Genomic DNA, 12,964 nt, shown 5'->3' with positions numbered 1-12,964 from the left:
GATTGACCGTCACATTATAACGCCCCCACGGCTGAAAGGGCGAGCGGGTTTGATGTGACGGGGATTCGAACCCGCGACCCTCAGATTGCGAGTCGAGTGGCTTAACCACCTGGCCATGCCGGGCGCTCTAGTCTTACACTGCTAAATTAGGGACGGCTAGCGCAGATAGCCCTCGTGTAGCTTTGCGCGAAATTCAAAACAAACAAGACTAGAGCGAAGGCAGCTAGTCATCACCACCCACTGCCGACTTTTGGACCAACCCTTAACCAACGAATAGTGGAATTTACCGTCACATTATTATGTCCCCACAGCTGAAAGGGCGAGGATGTTTGGTGAGACGGGGATTTGAACTCGCGACCCGCAGATTGCGAGTCGACCTCCCTAACCACCTGGCCAAGCCGGGCCCAGTATCGAATGAAAATAAGATTGTATGTGCTGTTTTTAAGAGAAAGAATTTACAATATTCTTCAGATGCCAACAGTTAATCCCTGTTAATTTACATAGTGAGTTTGGGCATATCTTTATTTATTAATTAAAGTCTCACTCGAGTATTTATTTTCCATGCCTATCGAACATTTTTTTGTTTTGAATGATAACTGCGCAGAAACTTTTTTCGTAAAAAAAAATATTTGCTGTTTAACTGTGATGTTAAGTTCTGTAATAAATGTTTAGCATCAAATGAATAACAGTCTAAAATTTCAGATTACTTGTTTGTTTGTTAAATTAAGCACAAAGCTACACAATGGGCTATCTGTGCTCTGCCCACCACGGGTATCGAAACCCGGATTCTAGCATTGTAAGTCCGAAGACATACCGCTGTGCTTGAATGAAATCTTTTATAATGGCATATTTTTGAATCGCACTATTTCATCTTGCGCTTCCAGGATCGATAAAAGTTGAAAGGGGTTAACTAAAAGTATATCATAATGGTTTTAAAGAGATATTTATTCTAAAATCCATATAGAGGCTGCAAATGTGTTTCTTCATGACAAGAATTTAATGAAAGCGGAAACAGCAACGACTATTGATAAAATTTATAGAGATGGGAAAATGACAGCATAAATTACATCATCACTAACGAATAATTGACATGATTTACATACTTCTTAACTTGCAATATGACAAAGATACAGTGTGGTATGTTCACATCTAATTTCATAAGCCTAATAATACATCATATAATTTATAACCATAAGCTTTCAAAGCTTCAAGTACTATATTACAAACAATAATACACGTATATATGTAATGTAATGTAAATGTAGCCGCTTCTAGAAAGTATAATGGGTGCTCTTAAGTATTTATGAGTACGCTAAGTCAGTATCGATGTTCCTAATACAAGTAGTACCGGTAGGAATTTATTACTATTTTTATATAATTTACTTTAATTATTATTTTTTTTTTGTAATTTCCAAAATTTCTTAAAATCCTCAGAGAATTTCTTGCAAAAACATTCATCAAACCACTTTTGAAATAACTTAGGACTAATACCCATTATTAAGTAAAATGCACAGAAGTCCATGAAGGCATGTGAATTCACAAGAACGTGGTAATAGGAGATGGCATGAACATTGGTTTTATATTCCACGGTTAAAAGAAACGTTGCTGTAAATTGGCGCTCTATCCTGATGTAGTCGCACAGTGCAATACGTACCCTATAGTAACTAGAGATCGCCTTTGCTTCGATGTGCACTTCAAGAAGTTTAAATTACCTGTTTTATGAGAAACCTTAAAAAGCTGTGTACCATGTTTAAAAGTCCTTACCACCTGATAGTCAGTTGCAAATCGCCCATTTCTCATCCCAGTCACTCAAATGCACCTGTCCAGTGTTGCACTCAACTCTCATTTTGCACGCGTTAGGTATTATTCAGTTACTTTCTATACCTCTTATCAATGTGTTTATGGAGTAGCTTAGGCACTCGTAGTTTATAATTCTTTAACGAACAAAATATTTTAATTATATTATGCACAGTTGATTTTGACATGCTCAACTTTTTAACAATCTCTTTTTTTAAACTGGCAGTAGTATCGGCAGTCCTTTATGTGGTGTGATGGTTTTTAGCTGTTGTTGTTTTACATTATTAAGTGGGTGACCATAAGTCTATCGAATGGTCAGGAATCTGCTATTTACCAAATATATATATATATAGCATGTTGTCTGTAGTGCCTTGACTTGCATCTTTTGCGACGCACCACACCATTAGCGCACACATGTTTATTATATAAAGTACTCGTTAACCTCTGTGGTTGATCAGGTATATAAGGTATTGATCCAAACACAAGTTACGATACCAAACTTATGGTTTGTTTTCATCAGTTAGTTCTAGAAGGTTAGGTTTCAGTTACTTCTTTCTTTCATGTAAAAGGGGTAGTTGGGAAAGATGAATCCTACATAAAATTCTTATAAAGGTAACAAAAGACCGTTTGTTTGTTTTAGAGCAAAGCCAATGGGGTTATCTGTTGTGTCCACTGTGGGGAATCGAACCGTGGAGTTTAGCGTTCTAAGTCCGTAAATTTACCGCTGTCCCCCCGGGAGGAAGGTAACAGAAGAGTATATGCGTGTAGCCCCCCAGTGGCACAGCGGTATGTCTGCGGACTTACATCGCTAGATTCCGAGTTTCGATACTCGTGGTGGGCAGAGCACAGATAGCCCATTGTGTAGCTTTGTGCTTAATTACAAACAAACAAATATGCGTGTGGAAGTAAAGAAAATAACACCTTGAACACACGCACGCAAATTTAGCAGAACAGAAATTCAGAGACATCAATATTTATAAATAGAAAAGTTCATTATGTAGAAATAACTGGAACGCATTTACTGTGGGGAAATTGACAAAATTCACTTCACCTTCTTGGAAATTATTGATATATTTTTACAGTGAATTCCATAATGTTCTACTGTATCACAACTGAAATTACTGACCTGTGAGTGTATAAATATAAGGATTTTAATAATTTTACTATAAACTTCACAAAGTTAATACATTGTCGTTATTAATCATTTGCCTTTATACTGATTAGAAAAACTGCCACATTTATCTTTCAATAAAAGAAGAACCACGTTATTTAATTTATGTCCAATCAAATGTATTAAACTTTAACTTTTAGTGTAACGAAAACACTTTCGTACTTGATTTTATTGTTCTTATAGTTAAAGCATAAATATTTGTAAGACACACAACTCCAATACCCATAAGAAAAGAAAATTATGTTCATTGTTTCTTAGAAATTCACTATAAAAGTTACAAATAAAAATGACAAATTTTTTGATAGTTGAAACAATAATTTCAGGAACTACTGCCTTTTTGATATAAGTTTAGCTACCTGATATTGTTACAGGAACTAATTCATGTTTGCTATCAGTTTAGCTTCATGATATTGTTACAGGAACTAATTCATGTTTGATATCAGTTTAGCTGCCTGGTATTGTTACAGGAATTAATTCATGTTTGATATAAGTTTAGCTACCTGATATTGTTACAGGAACTAATTCATGTTTGATATCAGTTTAGCTACCTGATATTGTTACAGGAACTAATTCATGTTTGATATCAGTTTAGCTACCTGATATTGTTACAGGAACTACTTCATGATTGATATCAGTTTAGCTACCTGATATTGTTACAGGAACTAATTCGTGTTTGATATCAGTTTAGCTACCTGATATTATTACAGGAATTAATTCGTGTTTGATAACAGTTTAGCTACCTGATATTGTTACAGGAATTAATTCGTGATTGATAACAGTTTAGCTACCTGATATTGTTACAAGAACTACTTTGTGATTGATAACAGTTTAGCTACCTAATATTGTTACAAGAACTACTTTGTGATTGATATCAGTTTAGCTGCCTGATGTTATATATATATCATGCATCCAGAAAAAATTGAAATCTCCAAAATTGCTTGTATTTTTGCCTCTATAACGTTTGAATAAAATACATTCTCACATGAAATACAACTCCGGCATAGAATTATGAAGAATTGGATGTGTGCCCTTTTAACTTACCTAGCATATGTTATGCTTAACAATCTAATGCAGCATTCTACTGTCGAAAGCAACTAAGGAAAGATATCATACAGCAGGATTCTCTAAGATATCATACAGCAGGATTTTCTAAGATATCATACAGCAGGGTTCTCCAAGTTTTTTCTTATCACGGTCCTTTTTTTTTCAGATCTTCATACTATGTTTTATCTATATTTATAGCATAAGGTACTAAAATATGTTGAATTTTTTATTAAACAATGAACGTAATGTAATTGTCGATGGGATGATGTTGAGTTTCTATTTATTTAAAGAAAATTGAAAATTAACAATTTTTATAACTTCACGACCACCAATGGAGACCCTCAGCGACCCACAGTTTGGGAAACGGTGTCCCAGAGCATTAGAATAAACACAGTAATGAGAGATTACGGTCCAATAGAAGATTTTTATAAGAATTTCAATAAATATTTTTCAGCTTGACTTCATTATAGTCACTGACAATGTTTACGTTGAATTTTATTTGTATTTTGTATTTATAGCAAAGCTACTAATATTATATAACGATTGAACAGTAGAAATGTTATCTGTATATGACTAAGTGTGTTGACTGTGTATTAATATGCTGAGATGCGCACCGGGAAGTTTAAGGTTCGAGTCACGACATGTCGCTGAATGCATTCTACCCTTTCAGCTTTGGAAGACATTAATTATAATTGAAAGCTTAAATGCCACTCTTCAGTTAAGAGTAGTCATGTAGGCGGCGGATGCTGCTGACTGGTTGCCCACAGTTATAAATTAGGGGTAGCTATGCCCTGAGTCTTGAGAGATTTCTCTCACCCGGCATGGCTAGGTGGTTAGAGCGCTCGACTCGCAATTTGAGGGTCGCGGGTTCGAATCTCTGTCCCACCAAACATGCTCGCCCTTTTAGCAGTTGGGGCTTTATAATGTGACGGTCAGTCCCACTATTCGTTGGTAAAATAGTAGCCCAAGAGTTGGAGGTGGGTGGTGATGACTAGCTGCCTTCCATCTAGTCTTTCACTGCTAAATTAGGGACGGCTAGCGCAGATAGCCCTCGTGTAGCTTTGCGCGAAATTAAAACCAAATGTTATCTGTTCAAGAAAGCTTATTTCCATATGTATTATTATATGCGGACTTTTCTCTACATCAAAGTATTTTAACGTAGAGAAATATCGTGTATAATTCTACATATTTATTTACCTACGTTATGAGTCTTACACAACAAAGCTTATTTCCAATTGAAAGAAACTGAACCGATGTAAAACAACCCTAAGATAATTATAGTGTAACAATAATCATCTTGTCGAGCTTCAAATAATTTTCTGTATTAATAAAATTAAGTTAAGTTGAGCAAACTGTTGTATTCTTAATTGGAAGCTGAAATATATACTGTTAGACACTTGTCTAATAGTTAAACAGGTGCTACAACAGGTTGGTACACGCAACAGACTAATTTGTTCCAAAGTCCCATCTTCCTCGCTGTTAAAAAAGGAAAAGGTGATTCATACGCAATAACGAAGGAGAGAAGAACGTAATCCTCACGGACAAGCCTAACTCATAATTTTCTTGTCATTGGGAAACTTCAGTCAGCTGTTCTGCATCTAAATTAATCTATTCTCGTTTTATTACACTACCATATGCTAGTGTCTCGTCGCTGCAAGAATACTCCATACCTGAGGGAACAAAAAATTGTAACAGAAAATTTATGGTATACATTACTTGCGTAAAGGCCTAGCACTAAATTGTTTCTATAGGTTCCACCTTATATAGAGCAGTATTTTTATTTCATCTTTATTGCCCTTTAAAAAATACTTCTCTCTCTACCTCTAATAGAAAACGCTCTCCAAGCAGCAATGCGTCAGTTCTATATAATCTATGTCTTTCTATAGGTAATATACTCACAATGTCATTAACGACAACATCGTAAAATGGCGGAAACCGCCTGAGAATAACACATTGAAGCTTTATGTAACGATAGTTTATACTGAAACCAGTATATCCGAAAGTTAGAAATTACATTCTTCGGCTAACTTTGCTTTCATACTTCTCTTATTGTAAAGTAATAAAAAAAGACGTTAAACTTCTGCATGGAATTAATTATACTAGTTTTTTCTACCTTAAATTGAAGGACAAAAATTTTCGCACATTGTACGAATAATTCTTCTTAATTTCAATAACGAAAAAGATCATGAAACAATAATTCCGTGCAAGTCCTCTGTCTTACATCTGTATTAATTTTATCAACTCAAATGGTCTTAGATCATCACGTATTATGCTGTCTAGGATCATGGCTCGGTATTTCCATCAAACTTTTATTATCCTAACATAATGAATAAAATATATAATATCTATATATAAACCCATAAAATATGTGAGACCTTTTTTTTATTATGACCAAACTACTGTTTTATGCATGCTTAAGAATAACATATTTACTGAAAGCATTACCGTAAACGTCTTCAGATTATTTTCATAGTTTGTTACGTAACATACACTCTAATGTATTAAAACATTGATAATACATTTTATAAAAAAAAACACATTAAAAACTAAGGTACATAAATTTAATGTTTACAGATAATTTTATAAAGTTGTTGTTGTTGTTTTAGCGCAAAACTGCACAATGGGCTACCTGCGCTTTGTCCACTGCAGGGAATCGACCCCCACCACCACCAATTTTAATGTTGTAAGTTATTCTTACAAAAACAGACACCAAATGAAATAAATTAAGCTGTACAACGCTCTAGTATCTTACAGAGCAGTACAAATTGTTCTCATGCTACCATAAGTTTATCAATGTTTGTGAAATATTGTTCCAAGTGTCCTATATTTCTCCCTGGAATTCAATCAGGTGGTTTGTTTGCCGTTTGATTTTCTCAGTTGTCTCCCAATGGATCAGTGGTAAGTTTGCAGGCGGTAAAAATCTGGCTTCAATGTCTGTGATGGATAAAGCACAGATAATCCATCCTGTAGCTTTGCGTTTAACAACAATTAAATTAAACCAAACCTCTCAGTTTCCATACAATCGCATATACAGCCTGTTAATAACTTTCAGGTCGGGATTTTTTGTGGGACAACCCATGGTTGTGAGTGTTCCTTAGACTTCCATTTGTTTCCAGACATTGTTTCACCATATTTGCTCCATGCTTACGATCATTTTCTTGTACGAAGATGAATCTCTACCTAACATGTTTCTAAGTGACATAATGGATAACAAATCACTTGTACCTGACAGCAGTCAGTGTACCATCAATTTATTGTATATATCCAACACCATAGGTTGAGATACACCCCACACTTGTATTGGTCCTCAAGCGTGCTTCTCTGTAGATGCTGTATGTTCACCATTATATGGTTTTTATTTCTCTTTGTTATCGAACAAACTATTGTGATTGTTGCTAAACAATTTTAAATCATCTATAAAAAACATTCTCCTTCAGTTTAGCTCATCACTTTTGAATAGCTTAATGCCCATTTCGGGCAGTTGATTATCTTTCCCATCTATTGAGCCAACTTCATGTTAATATGTATTACACAAGTAGCATTCACACCTGCACCTAATGCTAGGTTACTGGCAGTTTCTCTATTGAGTGGTGGTGTGTCATGTAAAGAGCATGCTCTGCGTTATTTAACATATCTTTTGAAGAGTTGAGGGCTTTCTACCTCGCCCTCTTCCATTATCAACATTACCAGTTTCACACACTCTCTTCTGTGCAGCTCTTACCGGGACATGCTATTTCGTCCCAATCTGTCATATCGGGTAACTTTCACCAGCCAAACCTTTGATAATAACATGCATATCATGTGACATTCATATTCTGGAAGCCATGAGTGCATTTATCACACTGTTGTTATAAATAGTATGATAGCCTATGTTTTCATAGACATTATGCTGGTATGGCACTGTCTGATTGACTATTTTTGTGATTAGCATTTCATTTTTTTTACAAAGAAAGCAACCTCATAATATTTGCATTTTGATACCTATTTTATTCATTATTTGCATAAAGTATTTTGGACACTTTGCAGTGTCCTAGCTGAGAACATGGTTACTAGAACGTGGGAGACAAGATGAGCCATTTAAAACATATTAAATGTTGCCACCAGGAGACATATTTCTACATCACGTATTCATTAAGTCCTCCCTTATTCTCTCCTACAGTTGGGAAATGCTACTAGAAACAACCATCACAATAAGTCCTGAGGAATAAAAAGGCTTAAGCGTGGGATTGGGTCCTTCAACACCGATAGTGATTTAAATAGAATTTCATTAAACACGAGCCATGAGGTGATCCTATAACCAGTAACCGTCGGGTTGAGATCTTCCCTTCCTTGTGAAGCTATACTGATTATTTCTTGAAGCCAAGTGATTCTAGCGAGATTGTGCTTCTGCATTTCTTTTATTTGTTTGTTTTGAATTTCGCGCAAAGCTACACGAGGGCTATCTGCGCCAGCCGTCCCTAATTTAGCAGTGTAAGACTGGAGGGAAAGCAGCTAATCATCACCACCCATCGCCAACTCTTGGGCTACTCTTTTATCAACGAATAGTGCGATTGACCGTCACATTATAACGCCCTCACGACTGAAAGGGCGAGCATGTTTGGTGTGATGGGGTTTCGAACCCGCAACCCTCAGATTGCGAGTCGAGCGCCCTAACCACCTGGCCTTACCGAGCCTTTGCATTTCTTTATTTGATTCATTACGCAAATTATTGCTGATGGCAATAATTACTAAATTATTTTTATTGGCTCATCTCGTCTCCCATACGCAGATAACCATGTTCTTCAATTGTCACGTTCATAAGTTGAATCATTTTTCGGCTAAAATATCGCAAACTGCCCAAAGGACTTAGTAGCCACCCTTTATGGTACGTAGTTAATTCAATATAGTTTTTAAAATAATCTTACCAAAGAAATGAGCAGTAAAGTCATTTGAATTTGATTATACAAACTTCTGCTATTTATGCTTTGGAATATGAGAACATACTAGTTCGTATTAAATAACAAAATACCGCAGTCTTGAGCAATATCAGCTCTCATTAACTTAATTATTTGAATACAATAGTCGCTCTTTGTGAGTTTTAGATAATAAAAAATGTTAAGTTGAACAGTTATATTTCAAACTCACAATTTATTTTTCTGCAGCCATGAACTACCCTTCTGATGCACTGACAGCGATGTTGTTTTATGTTTGTTATTCCTTTTGTGAAGTGACTCGACAGTTGTCGACACACTCATTCTATACTCAAACAGTAGATGGCGGTAGGCTCTCCTATTATTATCATTATCACGATAATTTTTAGATTGAATAATCTTTCGTGAATAAAAAAGCCAAAAGAACAAGTACTTATAAATCAAACATTATAGTTCAATTTGGGGAAAAAACTATATCGACTGAAGTACGTGATGATTAGAAGTAAAGTAGGTAAAACGTTTTCTTAGTACTAGATATTGTTGTGGAAATTATAATAGCTTGAAACAAAAAGTATTTTCCTCTAGGTATACCTAAGTATAAAAGTAAATAACTATTTGTTTGCTGTTAAGCACAAAGTCACACAATGGGCTATCTTTGCTGTGTTCACCATGTGTATTGAAACCCGGTTTGTAGCGTTATAATAAATAAGTAAAGTACTGGAAACAATTATGAAACTGTGGATAAAGTGCAAATAAAATGAAACTATTATGAGATTGCCCCCTCTCTGTTACATGAATATGAACTTCACCAAAGTACGTCACGTGCTGAAACTTTACACGATATTCGCTGTATGTTTGTTTGTTTATTTGGAATTAAGCACAAAGCTACACAATGGGCTATCTGTGCTCTGCCCACCACGGGTATCGAAACCCGGATTCTAGCGTTGTAAGTCCGCAGACATACCGCTGTGCCAGTCAATCAGCAGCACCACACCAGAATAATACATATGAAAAAATAAGCATTCTGATTAAGTTAGCACACAGGATCACATACAAAAGTTGTAATGGTTTTCAAACGAGACCCAAAAAACTATGAAAAAATAAGCTGTTGTACTATTCTCAGCAGTAGTACAGTGAATGCTTACTGAACAGAACTGAAAGATGACAGAGGTGTAGAAATCAAATTCTGGATTGTTAAAGATTACTGCATGTGGTAGATTGATGTAAAATTTCACGAGTTCTGTGGAAACTCTAAAGAAACTAGTATAGTTGATAATAGAAGTGGTCATGGTGAAAAACACAATCTCGTTGAAAGTGATTTTAAATCAAATAAAGAACACTCTTTACGATACACAAAAATTGGCAAGTTCTTGTCAACGACCTAGCTTTAAGTATAACTGTAAATATTACCTCCAGGACAGTGTGATATACATTAGCATGAAGTGATCTTAATGGATAGTATCTGCTCAAAAACCCCTCCTTAAAAATATATAACCAAACAAAAATCTGAAGTAAGCATCAGACTTTAAACAATGAGGTGAGCAAAACTGGAGGAGGACAGGTGAATGGAACTTCAAATCGCTTGGCAACAATCAAAGATAGTTTGTTCTCTGACAGAGAGAAAAACAATATATGTTTAAAGAGCTCCTCTCCAGTGGACTTACAAGGCTAGAAACCGGGTTTCGATACCTGTGGTGGGCATAGCACAGATAGCCCATTGTGTAGCTTTGTGCTTAATTACAAACAAACAAAAAATGCTTAACGATAAATGTCCAAAACCTACACTAAAGCATGCTGGGGGACCAATACACGTGTGACCTGCATCTCGGCCAATATTTTACGAAATCTACACAAAACTGATCCCACATCCACCATGTCATTCCCTAGGGAACAAGATCTGTTGGGCAGAGGATCATTCACCTTCCTGCAATACAGTGGTCCCAAGCAACCAAACAATACTTGGATGTTAAAAACAGTGGCTTGACCTGCACAAAGACCTAATATTGATATTATTAAGGTTAGTTGTACTTGTATGGCAAAACCACTAAGGCTGTCTGCCCCCCAGTCTCTAATTTTGAACTACTGAATAGAAAAAAGGCAGCCAGTCAGCAGCACCCTACCACCCACCATCCACGCTAAGAGATTGACTGTCACTTTTAGAACACACACATAGCTTAGTGTTTGAATACTTTGTGGTATCGCACGGTAGTAATACAGTCTTGACTTATATAATAACTGACAAGGTCAAAGGGCAACCAAATAACTTACTAAACTGTAGGAAGTAATACAGAAATTTGGAACAATACTTCACAACCATACGTTCAGAAACTTTGAGCAGCATAACAACAAGATTTATTGCTCTGAAAAAGAAAAGTCTTTTGTTTTGTTTATGTAATAATGTACTAACAACTTAGTTCAATTACTCATGTTTTTATATCTCCTATGAATTTCTATAATTATTTCTAATACTGTACTTTATTAAGGTCTTCTCAAAACTATTAGTTATTCCATGACTATATTTGTTCGATTCTGATGTTTCTTTACACTATCGTAACTAGAATTTCAAGTGATTTTTTGATAGGGTATTTTCACTTAGTCTGTCGGGCCAGGTTGGTTTAGCAGTTTGCGTACCGGACTTCACATTGGAAGATCCCAGAATCGAGCCGTGATATACAGCTGAGCACGCTTAGTACTTTCAACTGGAGGATGGTTATAACTGTGACAGTCAATCTTGCCATTTGGTTGAAAGTAACTGTATAAGTGACGGGCGCTGCAGTTTGGTTGTCCTCTCTCTGCTCATCGCTTATACGTCGGGGACAACTATGCCTGACCCTTAAGGATCTCTAATCTGGTTGTTTAATATACGAGTTACGTGAGATGTCTTCAAGTTAAAAACAATAAATTCATATTATTATTCCACTTTTGAAATCATTTGTATTTAAAATACAAAATACTTTAATATTTCAGTTGGAATTCTTATGTTTACTACGAAAAAACTATCAAACAAAAACCCTTTTTTATATACAGATAAATTGTAATTGTGCTACTTGTTTGTATTCGTCGGGTGCGTAAATAGATCCCCGTAACATGCACACTGTGTTAATAAAGATAATAACAGAGATACAGGGAGTTCAAGAAATTCCATAAACATCTGTCTGTATAATAGTAAAATAAACTTGTGTACATCAGTTATATAACAGTCTACCTAAACTGTACAACGCGTGAATCCTTGCATTTTGAAAATTTTCGAGTTTCCGATATAAAGAACAAGATATATTCAACTAACAAAAATACCCCCTAGTGGCACAGCGGACTTACAATGCTAGAAACCGGGTTTCGATACCCGTGGTGGACAGAGCACAGATAGCCTATTGTGTAGCTTTGTGCTTACTTACAAACAAACGAAACGTTTTTCATAAAATATGTAACACTTAATTTTTTAAACTAGAATGCTTAAGATAATAAAATACAAAACATCTTACAAAATCGATCATTAAAAAAAACGCTTTGTTTTATCACGTTTCTTGACATTGGTTACTTATAGTTAAGCACAAAGCTACACAATGGGATATCTGTGCTGTGCCCACCACGGGTATCAAAACCTTAAACTTTTCTTCACTATCGACCCTGGCCCGGCATGTCCAGGTGGTTAGGGCGCTCGACTCGGAATCTGAGAGTCGCGGGTTCGAATCTCCGTCACACCAAACATGCTCGCCCTTTCAGCCGCGGGGGCGTTATAATGTGACGGTCAATCCCACTATTCGTTGGTAAAAGAGTAGCCCAAGAGTTGGCGGTGGGTGGTGATGAGTAGCTGCCTTCCCTCTAGTCTTACACTGCTAAATTAGGGACGGCTAGTGCAAATAGCCCTCGTGTAGCTTTGTGCAAAATTCAAAACAAACACTATCAACCCATAGAATACATATCACAAACCAGATATTTCTTAACGATTTCCAATGCAAATAAAATTGCTGACCTCCAAAAAATAGACTAACATACAAATAATTAGATCTAGAAATCTTAACGATTTTTGTTTTTCCCAAAT

Source organism: Limulus polyphemus, unplaced genomic scaffold, assembly GCF_000517525.1.
Source record: "Limulus polyphemus unplaced genomic scaffold, Limulus_polyphemus-2.1.2 Scaffold1155, whole genome shotgun sequence".
Lineage (NCBI taxonomy): Eukaryota > Metazoa > Arthropoda > Merostomata > Xiphosura > Limulidae > Limulus > Limulus polyphemus.
This window is presented reverse-complemented; position numbering follows the sequence as displayed.